Source organism: Epinephelus lanceolatus, chromosome 16 (genome assembly GCF_041903045.1).
Source record: "Epinephelus lanceolatus isolate andai-2023 chromosome 16, ASM4190304v1, whole genome shotgun sequence".
Taxonomy (NCBI): Eukaryota; Metazoa; Chordata; class Actinopteri; order Perciformes; family Serranidae; genus Epinephelus; species Epinephelus lanceolatus.
The window spans coordinates 34107513-34129801 of record NC_135749.1 but is presented as its reverse complement, the minus strand read 5'-3'; the positions used below and the strand labels follow the sequence as shown (position 1 = coordinate 34129801).

At 40.1% G+C, this 22289-nt stretch overlaps 1 pseudogene across 1 annotated transcript; it reads right to left on the bottom strand.

The window, feature by feature from the left end:
• Nucleotides 1-2961: 2961 nt before the first annotated feature.
• Nucleotides 2962-3621, bottom strand: LOC144467423 (Ig kappa-b4 chain C region pseudogene; annotated as a pseudogene). The gene is made up of 2 exons (XR_013493636.1): nt 3618-3621; nt 2962-3466 (listed from the first exon to the last, which is right to left on the bottom strand). The product of XR_013493636.1 is annotated as an Ig kappa-b4 chain C region pseudogene (transcript).
• Between the last annotated feature and the right edge of the window lie 18668 nt (nt 3622-22289).

The following is a 22289-nucleotide window of genomic DNA, read 5'->3' as shown; positions in this document are numbered from 1 at the left end:
GCCATGTTTCTTTTCCTAAACCTAACCCACATAACTTAAACTCTTCCAAACCTAATGACATAACTCCACATTAAACACTAAGTTGTTAGATATGATAGAAACCATTGTTTGTGCGTTTTCCCAAGAAATCCACCAAACTCTTGTATTACGATACGTTGAAAACCAACAAGCCCTGATCATAAAACGTGTCTGACCTCCTTGTGTCATAGGCCTGCATGGCATCATTAATATAGGAGGTTGCCTGACTGTGTAGACCTCTAAAAGTGATCACACGTTTTTAAACTAGATTTTTTTATTGAATGGGAAGTGGGAACAAAAATGAAGACAGTGATATGAGATCTTTTTAAGGACCTGGTCAAAGGCCATATGACAGTCCACTGGACCACTGGTTAGTGATGCATGGATGTAAAAGACATGGCAAAACAGAGTTACAACAGAGTAATTGGACAAAATATATCGGTGTATTAGAATCTTGATTTTACCTCCAGGCACACCAGCACAACATTGTACGATGTATCTTGACTGGAAAATACAGAAGTGGATCAGACACTTCAAATGCTGCTCAAGAGTCAATGTCTGGTCAAAAGTGACACCTATATTTCTGAGGGCAGATTGAACATATGATAAAATGAAAACATCTGAACACTTTAACAATTAAACTTTGATAAGATGTTAGAAACATATCAGCATATAAAGCATCTTCTTAAAGTAACACCACAGTCACATCATCTTCTACACTGATGATATTACATTGAACATGAAAAAACCTGCGTCTTGTCTTTAAGTAAATAATGTGAATAGTTATTGAAGCGTTTTTTTGTTTATTCTGTTCTGCTTTTAAATTTACAAAAAAAGATCAATTACAGACTGTGGAGTTTATATTTTCTCTAAGGTGTTTAAATTAACGTAGATCCCTTTGCCAAAAGAATTAACAGGACATCTAGCAAAATAAAATGGGTGTCATGGTATGAAACCTTTTATGTCACAGAAGAGTGCGGTGAATATTTTTTTGGTCATTATTTTCTCTTTCACACCTGTAAAACAAAGACCCCACTATAAATATCATAACAATTTTATGAACAGAATAAACTGTATGAATGTGGAGGAAGCCAAATGAACATTTTACCATCCTTTCATACCCTATTATATTAAGAAACATTGATATTACCAATGCTGTCACCACTGTGTGATAAACACCATGATAGGTTGAGGACAGCTACAGCTGACTGACTCTGTGTGTTTGCATATGTGTCCTGCCTCTCTGCTCCCAGCTGTTAAGAGACCAGTGTTGATCAGTGGCTGTCCAGGCCTTTCAGAGCCACTGACACGCTGACAGCACAATGATGATGTCACTGATTCTACTGCTGGCCACCCTGGGGCTCCTTGTTCAGGGTGAGACTCTCTTCTGAAAACTTTGCTTCAGGATGCAACCAGGTTCACCTCAATGATGTTCTGCTATGATGGAGAAACACTGAAACAAGCAGCATTTACCTTCTTCCATCTGTTCTCCATGTTAAAGAAATGATACTCTTCTGTCTGGATGTTGATCATCTTTCTCCAAACTGGATTTGTCTCAATAACCCTTCTGCTCTTTTTCATGTTTTCCAGATTCATCAGGAGAAATCATCCTGACTCAGTCTCCTGGATCTCAGTCTGTTGTTCCAGGACAGACTGTTTCTATCACATGTAAAGCCAGTTCAGATATGAGCCACTACCTTCACTGGTACTTTCACAAACCTGGAGAGTCTCCCAAACTTTTAATTTATTGCTCTACAACTCGTCAGTCTGGTGTTTCAGATCGTTTCAGTGGAAGTGGATCTGGGACTGACTTCACTCTGACCATCAGTGGAGTTCAGACTGAAGATGCAGGAGTTTGTTACTGTCTACAGAGTGGTTACAGCCTCCCGTTCACACAGTGATACAATGTCGTACAAAAACCTCCTCACTTGGAGAGGAACTGATCTGACTCAACAGCTGCACAGACACTGAAACACTAGTTGTATATTAATAGTTCTAATGACTGTTGCGTAAATGAGATACATACTCAAAAAAGTAAGATGGAGAAATATAGATTGTGTAATATTAACACAAATAATTAATACATTTCTGAAAATTAATGATATGTTTCTCTAAGTTGTAAGTTAAATAAAAACATAACAATGCCAATTTTAATTCAACTTTTTAGGTTAAAAGTTTTAAAGTTATATTTCAGTGAAACACACTAAGAGGTTTCCAGCAAACTAAGACTTTTTCCAATGATACATGAAAACAGAATGTAGTACAATAAGACATTAGCAGTTCCATCAGTTTCATTTTATTTAAGATTGAGTGTTTTATGTAGATTCAGTGCACCCACATGTAGACTTTGAAAAATGTGAAAAATGTTATTTTTATATATTTTTTTATTTTTCTCATTGATGGGGTTTTTATTTCAGACCTCAACATCTTTTTAATTAAAATCTTTGGAGATGTATTTTAAGGACTGACTGTATGGTCTTGATGCAAATGAATGTTCATGAAATAGGAATCCTAATTCACCTCAGGGTGAAGATATACCTGGGTGACTTTACATGAAATGGTTAATGTTCTAAAAAAAATTAGCAGAACCAGCATTAAATATTTGACATAAGAACATCATTAAAGAACCATGTTATATCATCGTATGCTGATGATAATCTACAATTTGCTTCTAATTTTTAAAACTCTATTAAATCATTTAGATTTAACACATTTTAAAATAATTTCATCAAAATGACCCTGGTCCATAATAATACTGCTAAACAGAGACACTGTCAGATGAACCTCAATGACTTAGTGGATAAGTGCCATTACATGATTCAAGAAGTCATTAATAAAACCATCATCAGCAGTGAGACAATTGAACTGTGACATGGGTTATAATCTTGTATCCCTTAACATGTGGGAGAAGGGAACTGTTGCAATAACAATATTCAGACATTGTTTTTTATTTGCTTATGTTTTATTAAACAGCATTAACAGCATAAGCACTATGACAAGAATAAAAACATTGCTGTTTCAAGGTCAGAGCTGTTAAATTGGTCACATGATAGAAACACAGAGAGCAGACTGAGAGCAGTAGCAGAGTAAAACCAGCAGCAGAGTCCCAGTGAGTCAGGTCAGGACTGGGAACACTGGTCTCTCCTCAGTGTCTCTGAGAGTGGAGTCTGGGAGCCCTGGGTGGCCTCACAGGTCACAGAGCCCAACCTCCTCCACTGGTCTGCAGGGAGCCTCAGGGTGCTGCTCCAGCTGTAGAGGCCGTCCTTCTCCAGCACCCCAGGGCTCCTGCTCTCCTCCCAGTTGATGCTGCTGCTGCTGCCGTCCACCTTCCAGGCCAGACTCCAGTCTGAGGGGAAGCCCTTGTTGGCCAGACACATGAGCGTGGCCTTCCCCTGCTGCAGCTCCTCACTGGAGGGGGGCAGCACCGTCAGGGTGGGACGGACATCACCTAGGAGACACCAATCAGCTTAGAGGACAGGGACCACACAGCTGTCAATCAACCATCAGACACTTGGACACCTTTACTGTGTGAGAGTTGATTTTCTCCTTTAAGGAGTTTCTGTCAGATGGTTTTTCTGCTCCATCAGTCACTCACTCACACATTGTTTCACTTCCCTTTAAGAAGCCTCTCATGCAAATCAGCACAGAGAGAATCATCATACAGAATGACCTCAAATATATCAAACTACACTGGACTTAAAAGCAGCATATTCGGAAAAACTGTAAAAATTTCAAATCAAATACATCAAAAAACCTGATCATACAATACTTTAAAGGATTTAGAGAAAACATTAATAAAGACAGAAAATGAAAGAAAAACAATCAGATGTTCTTTATGTGGATATCAGTCATTCTTTGGCGATTATTAAAACAAACAAAAATCCAACATTATTTAGTACAATAAAAAAGATAACAGAATTTGCACCTTTTCAAATACTGATCTGTATCTTCACTCTGTTCAATTTTACTTGAATAAAGTATTTTTTACTTCATCATAACAAAAGTTATCACTGTGGAGGAAAACTAAACATTAACTTTAGAAAACATTTTTACAGTAGAACTGAAGCTTTATCTTCATCATCAAGTCATTTGAATGTCAGTATGACAGGAATCTGTGAGGAAATGCTTGTAAAGCTGCTCTGAGTGTGTCTCCATGATAAAAGAGGAGAAATAATATCAAAAATACTAAGAGCTTTATGAACAAAACAAACATTTAAAAATGGAATTTGAAACATTATTTTACAGTATGGTATTTAGTATTTCTGTATAAACTTTTTTATTAAAATTTGACTTACGTCCAACATCCAGTCTGGTTCCTCCACCAAAAGTCCACCACAGTGATACAAACTCATTGAGCCGCCGTACAAAAACCTCTCACTGTAGAGAGACACGGCTCTCTGACTTTGACACACTGAAGTAAACCTACAAGCACTCAAGATGAAACTTAATCATTAAAGTAAGAAATAAAGATTTATCTTCTAGCTTCATGTTTTATTTTCATTACAATGGACTTTTGATTTTCTCATTCAAAAACTAACTTTATCTTTTAATGCAAAATATGTCTAAAAACAAAATGGAAAGGCAACTACTGTTTCTTGCCTGTTAAATATATAATATAAAGAAAACATGGCTGCTGAAAAAATAAACATTTTAAACATCTGACTTACTTCCAACATCCAGTCTGGTTCCTCCACCGAACGTGTACCACAGTGATACAAACTCATTGAGCCGCCGTACAAAAACCTCTCACTGTAGAGAGACACGGCTCTCTGACTTTGACACAAACAAACTCACCAAAAATATTCCCAGTTTACCCAGATTGTGTAATAACTGGTTTAACTGTTTAGAGACTGATTCACAAACTTTGAATATATACACAGCAATTTCTATGTGAAACTTCAAACATCTACAAGCAGTATTAATTTCTCCTCCAGTAAAACAAATTCAAATAAATGTAAAAATTCCAAAGGAAAACTGTCCTATAAATCCTGCCATTAATAATCCTGATATATATAATTATCATGAACCTATGTTTATTGTAGATTATGATAAATGAAAATACATTTTGTCTGAATACATCCCACAGTGATGGTGATTTGTGTGGCTGTGAATAAGTGGGAATTCATCATAATATTCTGCAAGTAAATCAACTCATCCAACTCAAACCAAAGCTTTTTATAAAAAGGAAGTAACACATTCCTTATCAATACTCTGGTAAAGTGATTGATCCATTGATAATCAGCATCATCAGAGTAATCCAAGTCCCTGTTGGAGTCAGTCAGAGCATTTCCATAGAGAGCCACTTTGCATCAGCAGCACCATGCTCCAGTGCTCTGGGAGAGTTTATAGTCCTGAGAGTTGAACACTGGATGACTGACAGCTGTCCTTCATGACAACAGAAGCCACAGAAATCCTCCTCATCAAAAACATGACTTTGATCTCCATCCTCATCTGGACTCTCCTCTGCTGCTGCTTCACAGGTAAAGTCCAGAGAATCAAACTCCTCTCCTCTATCAACATCTGTCCCTCTGAAATGAAGCTGACAAAACCATGATGCTGCTTTATGTTTGTGTCTCTGTATCCTCAGAGTCCAGAGGTCAGGTCACAGTGACTCAGCCTGGAGCAGTGAGCTCTGCTGTGGGAGGCTCCGTCACCATCACATGTAGAACCAGTCAGGATGTTTATAGCTCTGACCGTTTAGCCTGGTACCAACAGAAAGATGGAGAAACTGCTAAACTGCTCATATACTATGCCAGCACTCGACAATCAGGGATTCCAGGTCGTTTTACAGGCAGTGGATCAAACTCTGACTTCACTCTGACCATCAGTGGAGTCCAGACTGAAGATGCAGCAGTTTACTACTGTCAGAGTGAACACTACATCAACAGTCAGTGGTTGTTCACACAGTGAAAAAGCGCTGTACAAAAACCTCCCTCAGTCAGACTGAACAGAAACTGAACTGACTGCTGCAGCTGGAAGCTACTGCAGAGACTGATACACTTCACTGAGGACACACACACACACACACACACACAAAGCATTGGCAGCTGCTGGTCTTTCAAACAGGGGAAGCTCACTTTAAGTTTACATCATAAAATTTGTCATATTGTAGCGAGGCAGTAACTTTTAAAAGGAACATTTCATTGAAGCAGTTTTTCAACCACACTCATGCCATAGAACCACAGCAAAACACACCTCAAAGATTTTATATGGGTTTAAACACCTGAACTGTGTACAAACGGTGAAAATGAGCTATATCGCTTATGGAAATAAGCAACTCCAGATGGCACTCTGTCAGAAGACTCCACTCGCAAATATCTGCATGGGACTGAGCTCGAGATGTGAAGTGCTGTCAGTCACAAAGGGGTTCAGCCTTGTAGACAATTCCTCCAATCATCATGCATACACCGAGCGTCCTCTCACGCATACCGTTCCATTAGGACCCAGGGAAGCTGAGCCTCCCTGGAAGTGACAATTTTGTTGCATTTATCCAATGACCGTCTCACTTTGCTACATGAAAAAAATCTGCTCAACGCTGTGTCATAGAAATGCATGAAGCATCCACGTCCGCTGTGCTGAGACGAGAATGTATAAAAGGGAGGTCGCGTTTGAAAACTGGTGATAAACAGCTGACATTTGAACATCATAGTCATGGCGTTCAACGCATCCTAGAGCACATTTAATGCAATATAAATTCTTATTTTAATGTAAATTCAATAGTGCATATTTAACCATTTCTTCTATGAAATTTTAGGGGAAGTTCAACCTCCCTTGTTGTCTCAGAGCAATCGCCCCTGACACAAACTGTGCACACACAATTCTAATTATAATCTCTTTTCCTTATTTGATTGATTTGTCAGTTAATAAAGAGGAAACAAGCTCAGACATTAAATTAGAAAAGACTTGGTCACGACCTTTGACCTCATACTGGATTGTAGCCATCTCAACTCTGTCCAGTTACAAGAAAACATCGACACACAGAGCAGCATCAGAAATATTCATGATAAAATGTAGTCCAAACAGAACTTGTGAATGAATGAATGAACTTTGTTAAATCTCTGCTTAACATAGTACGGAGCAACAACCCAATGCTGCAGGGATGCAGACACTCAGCAATCTCATTCGAAGTCACTTCTTGTGAGCTGTTTGGTATATGCATTTATTTTTCTATTTTCATTCAATAATATGTAATGCAGAAATACACCTTGATTAAACATAATGCTGTAGATTAGAATATGAGTGCTAGTGTGACCCAATAAACTGCAGTGCATTGCAAAGTTAAGCAAATCAACATTTACTGAAAAAAAGATGACTGAAATCACTTTCTAGATTCCAAACATTATTATCAAACGAAATACTCAGTCTCATTAACGTCTAATTATGTTAAGCCACGCAACATCATATTAAAGACACATTGTTTCAGTCACAAAATATATTAGGCTATAGCTCTAATATTTATCGTGGCAAAAAAACAAAAATAAACAGTTCTTTATGGTGTAGCCTGTTTTACACAAAATGAATATTCACAGCCAATATAAGAAAACTTAAACGTGACAATTGAGTGTATTATTTGTGTTTCCTTTTACGCAGGTGGAACTTGCCCACCGTGCGCACCTCTCCTCCCTCTCCGGTCCCTGGCTGTTGGTCACAGATTTCTTCCCATGTAGCGTTCCTTTGTGAGACAGTCAGGTTTCTTTGCTGTAGCTCATTTAAGTGTTTATTGGCCTCATCTACCAACACCTCTAATTCCATAGGGTCGAATTTCACTTTGCGCTCTCTCTCCAAACTCACAATGCTGCAAACCATAAAACATGCAAAACCCTCATTTAAATAGGGTGTCTCCAACATGTTTGCACCTCTTGTCATTTACGCAATCACTCTTAGTAAATCACCTGCAAACCGCAGTTCAGCCCTACACGCAAAATTCTAGATTGCGCAGGCAAATTAGCACACGCACATTAGGATCTTAGTAGATCCGGCCCTAAGTTGTTAGATATGATAGAAAACATTGTTTGTGCATTTTCCCAAGAAATCCACCAAACTCTTGTATTACGATACGTTGAAAACCAACAAGCCCTGATCATAAAACGTTTCTGACCTCCTTGTGTCATAGGCCTGCATGACATCATTAATGTAGGAGGGTGCCTGACTGTGTAGACCTCTAAAAGTGAAAACTAGTTTAAACTAGATTTTTTATTGAATGGGAAGTGGGCAACAAAAATGAAGACAAGTGTGATGTGAGATCTTTTTAAGGACCTGGTCAAAGGCCATATGACAGCTCACTGGACCACTGGTTAGTGATGCATGGATGTGAAAGACATGGCAAAACAAAGTTACAACAGAGTAATTGGACAAAATATATCGGTGTATTAGAATCTTGATTTTACCTCCAGGCACACCAGCACAACATTGTACAATGTGTCTTGACTGGAAAATACAGAAGTGGATCAGACACTTCAAATGCTGCTCAAGAGTCAATGCCTGGTCAAAAGTGACACCTATATTTCTGAGGGCAGATTGAACAGATGATAAAATGAAAACATCTGAACACTTTAACAATTAAACTTTTATAAGATGTTAGAAACATATCAGCATATAAAGTATCTTCTTAAAGTAACACCACAGTCACATCATCTTCTACACTGATATTACATTGAACATGAAAAAACCTGCGTCTTGTCTCTTTAAGTAAATAATGTGAATATTTATTGAAGCAGTGTTTTGTTTATTCTGTTCTACTGTTAAATTTACAAAAAAAGATCAATTACAGACTGTGGAGTTTACATTTTCTCTAAGGTGTTTAAATTAACGTAGATCCCTTTGCCAAAAGAATTAACAGGACATCTAGCAAAATAAAACGGGTGTCATGGTATGAAACCTTTTCTGTCACACTCTCTTAAGAGGTGGTGAATATTTTTTTGGTCATTATTTTCTCTTTCACACCTGTAAAACAAAGACCCCCAGGGCGCCGTCAGGAATTTTTGGCCCCATGAAAAAAAATCACATTGGGCCCCTCCTGCGCAGCTGTTGTCACCACATCTCTAGGACCTAACTGATGCATTAAAAGCTTTACATAACTCTAACTTTGAAGGCTTGCAACTGTCTTGCTTCTTGTAGTTCAATAGTACCAGTACAATATGTACTGCTAGTGAGTTGTACATGCAACAGTCTGCATACAGTATGCAATTCACTATTTGATGCAAGATAAAAAGCTGCCATAAAAAATGTGCTAAAGGCCATCTTTTACAGTCTAAATGCAATGTTTATTGTAAAATCCCAAAATGGAACATTTCTTACAGTAACATTAATGAAAGACTTAAAAAAATAACTTAAATGTACATTAATTATTTTCAATCAAAATGAATTAAGATCATCATCTCAAAATAATGAAAACAGCAGATTTTTGATAAGTCTGTATTTATTATCTATATTTTTAATTGTGTTAGAGGCGATGTATGTATTGTTGGAGATGTTCCTCACCATGATGGTGTGGTTATTAGACTGGATGAGGTATTGTATGCTATAGAGAAATTATCACTGAATAAAGCATGTGGCCTTGATCAAATAGCAGCAGAGCATCTAAAATATGCTAGCAGTAGAGTCTCAGTGTTGATTGCTTTATGTTTTACTGGATTATTAATGCATGGAATATTACCAGACTCTATGCTTGCTGTAGTATTAGTTAGGCATGTAACGATATATCGAATTTAGCGGTGTCGCGATAAAATAAATTCTCGATACCGTTGTGGAAATGCCACGGTAGTTATATAGCTGCGTTCTCCTACAGAGCCAGTAATATGACTGTGCGACTACATTCCCCATAATCCTTTGCATGCAACTGCGCGCGCAGGTGAGAGCAGACTCGTGCAGCTCAGCCTCTCAGCCTCCGACTCTGACCCGTGCGTGACCGGAGGAAACAGCAAATAAAAGTAAAGAGATTGATTGTTCTTCTCTGTGGATTTTCTCCGCGACCGTAGCCTGTTTGTTCTAAGCCACACATATCATGTGAAACAGCAGAATCATGGCTTTCCGACAAGACCGAGCACTTGTCGGTAGTCCAATGTTTCCACAGCGAAAAAAAAAGATAAAGTTACACTAAAATGATGTATAAAAAAGCATTCATACAGCTTTGCACACACATTACTTTTGGATGGATTACTTGCGAAAGCAGGGTCGCACAGAAATGCCACGCATATCACATGAAAGTGCACAAGCAGAGCTTTCCTCTCCTCATCTCCTGTTCTGAGAAAGTGTTAGGGTCCCCTTGATGTCAAGATTATCAACCTGGCGTGAACAAACTGAGTGAATGTGTGTTTTTGAGTTTTTCTATGACTTCCAGGGAAATGGCTGGGCTTTATTTATTTTGGTTTTCTTTTACACACATCTCTACCCACCTCTCTCTCTCTCTCTCCCTCTCTCTTTCTCTCTCTCTCTCTGTCTCTCTCTCTTTCTCTCTCTCTCTCTGTGTCTCTCTGTGTATCTGCGAGTGAGGGATTGTGTGTTATTGAGTTTACATTATTTCTAATTTGTTAATTTTGTTGTTGCAGGGTCTGATTGTTCTAAGTAGTCTCTAGTGGTAGTACTGCACTACTTTTGTTCAGAGCAGGTTAAAAAATACTGAATGTTTCCATTTTCATATTCTGTCACTATCGTTTTAATTGACATGACTTTGTTATGGCACTTTAATGTCTGCCTGCCTAGCAGTAATAGGCAAGGCAAGGCAAGTTTATTTGTATAGCACAATTCAACACAAGGTAATTCAAAGTGCTTTACAGAGACATTAAAAGCAACAAGACACAATTTAAAACAATGAAAACAGTCAATTAAAAATGGAAATAGAAATTGAGAATGATAGTGATAATAAAATACAGTAACATAAAATAAAAACAGGCTCAATACATTGCATCTAAGAGCACTGCATACACAGTCATTATCATTAACATTTGTGTAGCTGCCTAAGCTATACGGCCAAGGGTCCAGGCCGTGATGGCCTATATCGGCTCCTTGCCACCAAAAAGTGCTCTTAGACAACATTTAAGTTTAATTTCAAAAACCGGCTCTGTCAGAGATTTCAGCTAGGATCTCTTGTCCCTGGCTCTGAACCATCTTGAATTTGGTTGGTCGGGTCTGTTTTTTAATGAGTGTATAGGACGTCTCCCTTAATAATACACCCAATGCGCACCCACTATTTGCTCTTGAGTCCTTCACTCAGAGTCTTACCGTCCCGCCAGACACAGGTTCCACACACTGGTCTTATTCAGATCGTAATGAACTCTAAAGATCCATCACAGGACGTCTCCCTTAATAATACACCCAATGCGCGCCCACTATTTGCTCTTGAGTCCTTCACTCAGAGTCTTACCGTCCCGCCAGACACAGGTTCCACACACTGGTCTTATTCAGATCGTAATGAACTCTAAAGATCCATCACAGGACGTCTCCCTTCTAGATCTGAATTCACAGCATGTTCCCCAGTGTCGAGTCACAGCAGTAGCTGACTCAGACTTCCCGATCACCCCCCGCAGGGATGCCGACAGCCCAACCTATGCTTGGGTCTGGGTCAGTAACAGGGGGGAAATGAAGGCACATGTTCAACTGTGTGTTGATTTGTTTATGATACGCTTCCAAGTTAAAAATAGCATGCTGTACAGTGTACATGCACTATTTTTTAATAAAATAGCTATTTTTAACAATAAATTTTCTCTTTATTTCCCCTTGTATAAATATCGTGATATATATCGTATTGTGGACTCTTTATCGTGTTAATATCATATCGTGAGTTTCTGGTATCGTTACATCCCTAGTATTAGTACCTGTTGTCAAAGACAAAACTGGAAAGATATCTAGCCTAGAAAATTACAGACCCATTGCTTTGGCAAGTGTACTTTCCAAAGTGCTGGAACAAATTCTTTTAGATAGACTCCAACAATATATAATCACCACTGACAACCAGTTCGGTTTTAAAAGTAAGCACAGCACAGATTTTTGTATTTATGCACTGAAAGAGATGGTTAGTATGTATAGAAGAAAAAACAGTACAATGTTTCTTGGATGCATCCAGAGCGTTTAACAGAGTCAATCATGGAAAGCTATTTGCCAAAGTTCAGGAGCGAGGGGTTCCACCTTTTATATGATAAGAATATTACAGTACTGGTATACACATCAAACAATGCATGCTCGATGGGGTACAAGTACATCTGCACCTTTCCTAGTGACCAGTGGTGTGAGACAAGGAGGAATCTTATCACCTGTACTCTTCAATCTGTATATGGATGATCTGTCTAGACAGCTAAACCAGTGTAGAACTGGATGTATGGTGGGAGAGAGGCTTATCAATCACCTGGGGTACGTCCCAAGTCTCTTATTTTTTACTGCTAACTCCTAGCGGTAGGAGTTAGGAGGGATCTGTTAGGTGCGATGAGTAAGGTAACACGAGAGGTTCCTAACAGGAAGTCTTTTTCAGCTTGAGGCCCTGACGTATAAATACCCGCCCCCTACATCTGGCTCATTTGAACGAGATGGCGTAGAAACAGCGCAAGTGTACCCAATACATGCATTCTTTGCAATGAAACGCTGTAATTCACATGCCTACGTGACTACAAAGAGTAATGTTAATGATATTTCGTGCAAGACTGTCATGTTGTTATTTAGTTTATTTCATTCACAACCCGTTGCGGTGTTAAGCGGACTGTCAGTGATGTGTGGCTGTTAAATGTGCAACTGCTCATGTCCAGAACCACACGTGTTGATATAACACCACGCACACACACGCACACACACACACACACACACACACACACACACACACACACATTATTACGGGTATTACGGTTTTGATCAGCGAATATAATGTGACTTGGGATGTACGCCAAACGCTGGCTCCGTTATGCAGCAGATCCAGTTGTGCTGCCGTCATCATAAACGGACGTCGCTTTACGTGACGCTTCAGAGTAAGGCTGTCTTATGTCTCTTATCAGCAATCCTCGCTCCTCACTCCTAACTCCTGACTCCTTAAATGTTTCCCTAAGTGGGAGGGGACTAACAGTTAGGTAAGGTGGCTAGGTTAGGTGGTTAGCAGTAAATTTAAGGGATTTGGGAGGCACCCATGGTATATGCTGACGATCTGGTCATTATGTCTTCCTCTAGTGTTGGTATGCAGCAATTACTTAGAATCTGTTCCTGCTACGGTGTGTAGTATGATATTATGTTTAATTCGAAAAAGAGTGTTATTTTAATTGTGAAAACCAAGGAGGATAAGAAGTCACACTTTGCTTCCTTTGTTCTAGCAGACCAAGTGCTTGGAGTTGTGAACAAATTTAGATATCTTGGCCACATAATCAGAGATGATTTATGTGACGATGATGACATCCAGCGTCAGTGCTGCAAACTCTATGCACAAGCCAACATGCTTGCATGAAAATTAACAAGTGTACTGATGATGTCAAGATAGCTTTGTTTAGGTCATATTGTACTTCAGTGTATACTGCACACCTGTGGTGCAGGTACAGTGCTGCAAAAATGAAAAAAATCCAGGTGGCATATAATGATGCCCACTTTTCATGCTGGTCTTAGAAAGTTTATTTACAGTTTTATGTGTCAACTTAGTCAGTCAAAGAATGGTCATTATGGCCCTAGCGGTGCCTGCACAAGTGACACAGAATATTTGTCATACTTCTGGAAGCACTGGAATAGATGCCTGTATGTGTTTTAAACCTACTTGTTGTGTTGTTTTTATTGTATTGTCTGTGTTTTTGTATGTATTTTATATGGACTGAATCTGGAATGAAGTCTATCTATCTATCTATTTATCTATCTATCTATCTATCTATCTATCTATCTATCTATCTATCTATAGATGTCATTTAGCAGCCATAATTCAATCTAAATGAAAGCATCTAACTGGATTATTTTAATATTGGCTACTTAATGTTTCCAACTGCCCAGCATCCAGTACAGACAGGTATAGGCTGTTTTTGTTTCATAATAATCATTATGTGGAAAAATAAAAATGTTTCGTTTTCTTTTTTGTATTGGTAAAAAAAGAGCAAGAGAGAGAGAGAAATTCCCACAGACTCCCTACAATGGTGCTAACTGGCATGTCATTCAACACAATGTTGCTCACCTTCACTGGGACGGGGAGGGGTAAAGTTATGGGGAAACAGGGCTGCTGCTTCTGACTCATCTGTTGTTGAGTCTGGTAAAAGGGGCAGGGACAACTGATTTAATATGAATATCTTGCTAAACATTTAGCTGCACGGATTAAATGTAGGTTAAAAAGGAGTGAAATGTAGGCTAACACTAATCTGTAGCTAGCTTATTTCACTATGGACTAGTTCAGCTAACAGGTTCATTTCTACCACTCACAGACTACAGGCTACCCACCTTTCTTGGAGAAAAACTGGCTCACATATTGACACCCTCTCTGGATTTTCTTGTAGTACTAGGTAGCATGATGATGACTGTAGCGTTCTAGCGCAAATGCTGACTGCTACTAGGGACCGTCACCGTCAGTTCGCTAACGCAGGACCAAACCATTTCATGCAGATATAGGGGGGTGGTCAGTAAATATGGATGTTTACTTTTTGGTCAATGGGGATATTAAACTTTTACTTTTAATTTAAAAATCAGTTTGTTTACATGAAAGTTGTTTAGTTGTCATCAATCCTATACACGTTTTTAATGACCATGTGTTCATAGGAAAAAACATTACTTATGTTATATTTTTGAGATTACACTGCTGAGACTGATACTATGATGATATAATATGCTGATGATATCCTACTTCATATTCAATGCAATGCAATTCATTCTTCTCAGAATTTGTAGTTTACTCAGATTCATTAAACTTTAAAGACATTTCTAAAACCATTTCTACAGTTAGTATAATAATACAGTTTCTGCAGTAACAAAAGCTTTAAGGAATCTGGAATAAAGACTGAATTTACTTCTACCATGTGTGGGTCATAATTTGATAATGATTAACCAGATGAATATTTTGTTACTATTGTGTTAATATTGTGGCATTACATTCACTCATAGTTTAAAGACACTTCCAAGCAATATTTACATCTTAAACTCAGCTGAGATAAATCCTTTGGTATTTTAGGGTACTGTTTAGACAGCAAGTCTGTTCTTGTACAAGAACACATGAAAACCATTGATTTGATGAAAAGGTCTTTATCATTTTGATATAATAAGTTACAACATACAGCAAAACTTTATCAATGAAACATATTATGATAAGCCCCTTTTCCACCAGTATTTCCAGGAACTTTTATTACCAGGAATTTGTTTACCTGGGTAAAATAATTCCTGGTAATCTGTGTGGTTTGCGTTTCCACAGCACTTCAAAGTTCTGGGAAATTTATTTAAATTAGCGTGTTGACGTAGATGATTTAGTGTGTGCCCTGTATTTGGCTCCTCCAGCTTGGCTGGTTACATGCTGGTAGAGAGTTGGGGCTGTTTGTTTAAAAGTATTTTACGATAAGTTTCAAAGTAAGTTAGTCTACATACAGACAGCTGTCATTTGAGCTTATAACTAACAATTCACTATCAGCCAAACTAGCGTGCTGTCCTTGTGTAAGACTTAGTGTTGGTGGATGAGAGACTGTGGGCGGAGCATATTGAATATCGCTGTCTACATGTTTACGCTTGCTGAACACATGTGTTGATAAATTATTGGCTTGTTACTCACTAAGGGTTAATGTCACTTACAGTAACGAGTGTAGCTGCCGTCAACTCGAGTCATTTTCAAGTTATCTTCACTTTGTTTCCACCAAGGCCACTCAGCTGTTCATCGGTTACCATGTCACGTCAGTGTGTGTGTATGTGTGTAGAGGAGATCAGGCCCAAAAGAATCGATACTGTTAGCGCTGATCAGTACTACGGTCTTTAATAATTTAGCTCCGGGGCTAATTTAGTACCGGGTTTCGGTACCCATCCTTAATCAAAACAGAAACGAAGTGGAGATTGTAGAAATGAAATACAGTTTGCAGCGGCTGCAAGTGTGTGCTCCACCAATCAGTGTTCTTCTGCAAACATCCCCGCCCCTCAAGAATTCCAGGTAATCTGAAAAGTCCTACCCCCCCTACTAGGTACTTTTTCCAGGGTAAATTTGGGGTTGAGGGAAAAAAAATTACTCGGGTAATTTCAGTGGAAACACATGGAGGTTTTTCAAAATTTCGGGTAATTGAAAAAAGTTCCTGCAGTGGAAAAGGGGCTATAGTGTGGGTGACAGCAAAAAGAAAATAGAAAGACTGAATTGCAGACTGAGAGCAGTATCAGAGTAAAACCAGCAGCAGAGTCCCAGTGAGTCAGGTCAGGACTGGGAACACTGGTCTCTCCTCAGTGTTTCTGAGAGTGGAGTCTGGGAGCCCTGGGTGGCCTCACAGGTCACAGAGTCCACCTTCCTCTATTGGTCTGCAGGGAGCCTCAGGGTGCTGCTCCAGCTGTAGAGCCCGTCCCTCTCCAGCACCCCAGGGCTCCTGCTCTCCTCCCAGCTGCTGCTGCTGCTGCTGCTGCTGCTGTCCACCTTCCAGGTCAGACTCCAGTCTGAGGGGAAGCCCTTGTTGGCCAGACACATGAGCGTGGCCTTCCCCTGCTGCAGCTCCTCACTGGAGGGGGGCAGCACGATCCACTGCAGGCAGAGAGATTAATAAGGATTTTATGAGATAAAATAAACTCTGTCTTTTTGGTTGTAGCAGAAATGACTACTAGTTCTGCTGGTCTCCCTCAGACTGGATGAACCTGGTCTTTAATGTTTCAATTCCCTCTTGGAGCTCAGTAACCATGGCAACAGACAGGTGTCACTGCTGAACCATGACAGCAGGTTACAGTACTAATAAAAAAAAAGGTACACTTTTACTCCAGTGTATATCTTTCAGTCCATAAATTCTACCAGACACAAATGGTTATCATTCACTCATCTGTATAATATAATATGGAGAAAAACATAAAAAATTCAAAAATGGATTTGTGTAAATATGTCCCACAGTGATGTTCACTTGTTTGTTAATGAACAAGGAGGAATTTTCAAAATATTTGTCCATCAAACTCAAACCAAAAATGCATTTTCATAAGCACTGATACATTCCTAATCAATACTTTGATAAATTTAATGAACCGTTGATAATCAGCATCATCAGAGTAATGCAAGTCCCTGTTGGAGTCAGTCAGAGCATTTCCATAGAGAGCCACTTTGCATCAGCAGCACCATGCTCCAGTGCTCTGGGAGAGTTTATAGTCCTGAGAGTTGAACACTGGATGACTGACAGCTGTCCTTCATGACAACAGAAGCCACAGAAATCCTCCTCATCAAAAACATGACTTTGATCTCCGTCCTCATCTGGACTCTCCTCTGCTGCTGCTTCACAGGTAAAGTCCAGAGAATCAAACTCCTCTCCTCTATCAACATCTGTCCCTCTGAAATGAAGCTGACAAAAACATGATGCTGCTTTATGTTTGTGTCTCTGTATCCTCAGAGTCCAGAGGCCAGGTCACAGTGACTCAGCCTGGAGCAGTGAGCTCTGCTGTGGGAGGCTCCATCACCATCACATGTAGGACCAGTAGGGATGTTGAAGTTTGGAGCAACTACCACCTTTTAGCCTGGTACCAACAGAGAGATGGAGAAACTCCTAAACTGCTCATATACTATGCCAGCACTCGAGCATCAGGGATTCCAGGTCGTTTTACAGGCAGTGGATCAAACTCTGACTTCACTCTGACCATCAGGGGAGTCCAAACTGAAGATGCAGCAGTTTACTACTGTCAGAGTAGACATCATATCAACAGTCAGTACTTGTTGACACAGTGAGAAAGCGCTGTACAAAAACCTCCCTCAGTCAGACTAAACAGAAACTGAGCTGACTGCTGCAGCTGGAAGCTACTGCAGAGACTGATACACTTCACTGAGGACACACACATACACACACACACACACACACACACACACACACTATGAGGGGTGAAACGTATCAGCGAACACACACACACTGCATTCACTGCATACTTGATACGTGTACATTACGTCTGCAACCATCACCGTGTACTTGCTTCACGTGCACTGCGCGTGCATTCACCGTGTACTTGTTACACATGCAATGCGCGTGCAATGCCTGCACACGCCTAGACGTGTCGCTATTAGACGTGCCTGCGTTGACACGTCCTGTGCTCGCAGGGGTCAAAAGTGTCAGCTCGAAGCAACAACGCACCATGTTACGGACGTGTGACACGTATATATATAGGCTATATATATACTGTATATGTACATATATATGTATATATATATATATATATATATATATATATATTTATATATTTATTACACTGTATTCTGATTGGTCAGTTGCGGCATTCAGAAGTCTGATGTTACTGTGTAATGACCGTTGCTATGTAGCCCAGCGTTGCTAGGGATGCTGCCCTGACAAGGAGATTCAGCCGTTGCCGGCAGTTTTTTTTCTCTCCTCCTGATTTAATTTATAAATCAATAAAAATCGTATAATTAATCAATATTCTGTCTCAAATTATTTATTTAACTGATAATTAGCCGTGTAATAAGCAGGATAATGTATAATGAGCCGGTGAATACTGGGAAAACAACTCCCTTCAGGGGAAAAGAACCCCTCCGTCGGGAGTTATTTTCCCAGTATTCACCAGTTCATTTTATATTATCCCTTACATATATACTGTATATATATACAGTAGGTATATATAAATGTAGCCTATATACAGTACAGGCCAAAAGTTTGGACACACCTTCTCATTCAATGCGTTTTCTTTATTTTCATGACTATTTACATTGTAGATTCTCACTGAAGGCATCAAAACTATGAATGAACACATGTGGAGTTATGTACTTAACAAAAAAAGGTGAAATAACTGAAAACATGTTTTATATTCTAGTTTCTTCAAAATAGCCACCCTTTGCTCTGATTACTGCTTTGCACACTCTTGGCATTCTCTCCATGAGCTTCAAGAGGTAGTCACCTGAAATGGTTTTCCAACAGTCTTGAAGGACTTCCCAGAGGTGTTTAGCACTTGTTGGCCCCTTTGCCTTCACTCTGCGGTCCAGCTCACCCCAAACCATCTGGATTGGGTTCAGGTCCGGTGACTGTGGAGGCCAGGTCATCTGCCGCAGCACTCCATCACTCTCCTTCTTGGTCAAATAGCCCTTACACAGCCTGGAGGTGTGTTTGGGGTCATTGTCCTGTTGAAAAATAAATGATCGTCCAACTAAACACAAACCGGATGGGATGGCATGTCGCTGCAGGATGCTGTGGTAGCCATGCTGGTTCAGTGTGCCTTCAATTTTGAATAAATCCCCAACAGTGTCACCAGCAAAACACCCCCACACCATCACACCTCCTCCTCCATGCTTCACAGTGGGAACCAGGCATGTGGAATCCATCCGTTCACCTTTTCTGCGTCTCACAAAGACACGGCGGTTGGAACCAAAGATCTCAAATTTGGACTCATCAGACCAAAGCACAGATTTCCACTGGTCTAATGTCCATTCCTTGTGTTTCTTGGCCCAAACAAATCTCTTCTGCTTGTTGCCTCTCCTTAGCAGTGGGGTTTCCTAGCAGCTATTTGACCATGAAGGCCTGATTGGCGCAGTCTCCTCTTAACAGTTGTTCTAGAGATGGGTCTGCTGCTAGAACTCTGTGTGGCATTCATCTGGTCTCTGATCTGAGCTGCTGTTAACTTGCGATTTCTGAGGCTGGTGACTCGGATGAACTTATCCTCAGAAGCAGAGGTGACTCTTGGTCTTCCTTTCCTGGGTCGGTCCTCATGTGTGCCAGTTTCGTTGTAGCGCTTGATGGTTTTTGCGACTCCACTTGGGGACACATTTAAAGTTTTTGCAATTTTTTCCGGACTGACTGACCTTCATTTCTTAAAGTAATGATGGCCACTGGTTTTTCTTTAGTTAGCTGATTGGTTCTTGCCATAATATGAATTTTAACAGTTGTCCAATAGGGCTGTCGGCTGTGTATTAACCTGACTTCTGCACAACACAACTGATGGTCCCAACCCCATTGATAAAGCAAGAAATTCCACTAATTAACCCTGATAAGGCACACCTGTGAAGTGGAAACCATTTCAGGTGACTACCTCTTGAAGCTCATGGAGAGAATGCCAAGAGTGTGCAAAGCAGTAATCAGAGCAAAGGGTGGCTATTTTGAAGAAACTAGAATATAAAACATGTTTTCAGTTATTTCACCTTTTTTTGTTAAGTACATAACTCCACATGTGTTCATTCATAGTTTTGATGCCTTCAGTGAGAATCTACAATGTAAATAGTCATGAAAATAAAGAAAACGCATTGAATGAGAAGGTGTGTCCAAACTTTTGGCCTGTACTGTATATATATATATATATATATATATATATATATGTAGTCTATATATATATACACATGTCACACATCCGTAACACGACGCGTTGTTGCTTCAAGAGCTGACATTTTTTACCCCTGTGATCACACAACGTGTCTAGGCACGCACGTCTGATTAGCATAGCAAGCTGGGGGGATGAAACTTCAACTTCAATATAACCCTGTTTGCACGGACGAACGGGCAGCATGATGAGGTCAAACACATCATGTGCATAATTAACCACAAAACAAGCAAATACTTCATCTTAATGACCTATAACACTCATTATGCTTCAGCTGAATCCTCTAAGCAAATGACCATGTTGAATTGAAATTAGTTTATCACGTTAAATGTCCGAAATTGTATGAAACTGCTCCAATGCGTTAACCAATCTTTGTGCATAATCACACAGCCTGATATGACCTGCAAACACAGTGGGACTATTTTCTAAAAGCACAGGGCAAAGAAATTTTTTTTCTCCCCTGGTCTGCTGTCAGCAGGAGCGGCAGCTGCAGTGGGGATTTCAGCACCACGGACAGCGCGTGTAAAAAGAAGAAAAGACTTGCGAGGGGGTGCGAGGGGGTGCGATGTGGGCAGCCGGGTCCAGCCACAGCTGCTACTGCTGCCAAGTACTAACGGCTGCTAGCCCCGCCTGTTGGAAAGAGTGTGGGATATAGCTACCACTACTAGGAATGGGAGAGGGGGACTAAATCTTTTAAGATTTAAGGATGTCTGAAAAGCTGTTTCCATAAACAGTCAAATTTGCAAAAGGGCAAAATGCGAAAAAAAAATTAAACATACAGATGGAGGTTTGCAGCATTTAGGATCCAATTCAATAATAGGCTACATATTCACAATTAGGCTGTTGTAGCCTATATATTATCTTAGTTAAATATTTTTAAACCACAGCCAGACATCGAGGGTGGTCAGTAGCTCTGATTTGTGAGGATAAAATAAAGATTAAAAAAAAATCATGCGTGGGGCGGCACGGTGGTGTGGTGGTTAGCACTCTCGCCTCACAGCAAGAGGGTTGCGGGTTCGATCCCGGGTGTGGGAGCCCTTCTGTGCGGAGTTTACATGTTCTCCCCGTGTCAGTGTGGGTTCTCTCCGGGCACTCTGGCTTCCTCCCACAGTCCAAAAACATGCAGACTGGGGACTAGGTTAATTGATAACTCTAAATTGTCCATAGGTGTGAATGTGAGCGTGAATGGTTGTCTGTCTCTATGTGTCAGCCCTAGTCTGGCGACCTGTCCAGGGTGTACCTTGCCTCTCGCCCGATGTCAGCTGGGATAGGCTCCAGCCCCCCCCCCACGACCCTCAAGAGGATGAAGCAGTTAGAAGATGAATGAATGAATGAAAAATCATGCGTGTGTATATGCACGTGTTTGTCTGCAGCGACTTGATTCATTTATTCATTCCACTCTTGTGAAGCACACACACACACGCCTGCCTGCACGTGTAAACTACGGAGACAGACAGTTTGCCAAAATAGGCTAATTTGACGCGTTCAGGTGTTAATGATGTGTACATGCACTGTGTGTGCGAGATTTACACGCACACGCAAGTGTAGTGTATGTGTGGCATCTGTAACGCACTGTGCATGCGTACTGATAAGACGTGTGAGCGCATCATGTGAGTGGAGCGCACAACGCCTGGGTGAAACGTTTGACCCCTCATACACACACACACACACACACACACACACAATGTCATCATTTAGACTGAACATTTAACTGTTGTTACTTTAACATCAAATGAAACATTCATCAAAACAAGTGAAACAAAAAATGATCTTGCTGGAAATCAAAGTGATTTCTCGATCACAGCTTCTCACCATCATTCATAACCCATTATAATCTCCTGTTCTCATCTGTTATTTTACAGATTACAGACACACAC